Source organism: Trichosurus vulpecula, chromosome 7, assembly GCF_011100635.1.
Source record: "Trichosurus vulpecula isolate mTriVul1 chromosome 7, mTriVul1.pri, whole genome shotgun sequence".
Classification (NCBI taxonomy): domain Eukaryota; kingdom Metazoa; phylum Chordata; class Mammalia; order Diprotodontia; family Phalangeridae; genus Trichosurus; species Trichosurus vulpecula.
Window position 1 is genome coordinate 45713997 of NC_050579.1, and position 687 is coordinate 45714683.

Sequence of the window (687 nt, forward strand, 5' to 3'; positions counted from 1 at the left end):
CTCCCTGAGTACAATTTTCTAGTGTCTAGAGCTCTGACTGGAGGCGGGGTCCTTCATGAACAAGTCCAGAAATAATGCCCTTCCTACTCCAGATTATCATTCAGTCTGTATTGTTTCCTTAGGCAGTTCAGCATTTCAGGGGCCAGGATCTCATCAGCATGGTTCTTCCCTTAACCAGCCCTTCTGACATCTTAGTTGCTATAGCTGAAATCACTCCTGACAGAGATAGGCTGGTTCTTAAAAGACAAATATTCAAAGCTTTTCCACTTTGGCAGGATCTGTCAATCAGAGCTATGTTCTGTTGGCAAAGCCTTCAAGACCCCAGGGTAACCACCAGGCATTTCAGTGAATATTGCTTCATTATGTGTGGAAAATCTGAGGTACACAAAATTTTGGAATTGTAATGTGTATATAATCTTAGTGCTTTTATATAGACATACTATGGCTAAAACCCAAACACCAACTAACGTGGACCTTCACCAGAGGAATCTTTATAATATCATCATTTAACGAAGAGATCACGGGAAGAACTTAGTAATAATAGTAATATTATGGAAACTAGGAGGATTATTCTCATCCTAATTATTAATATGTCTGCTGGAATTAACCTTATGACTTTAATTTTATTTGCTAGGAGGCTAAATCTCAGACTTAGACACAGAAGACATTCTAAATAACAATACTTGG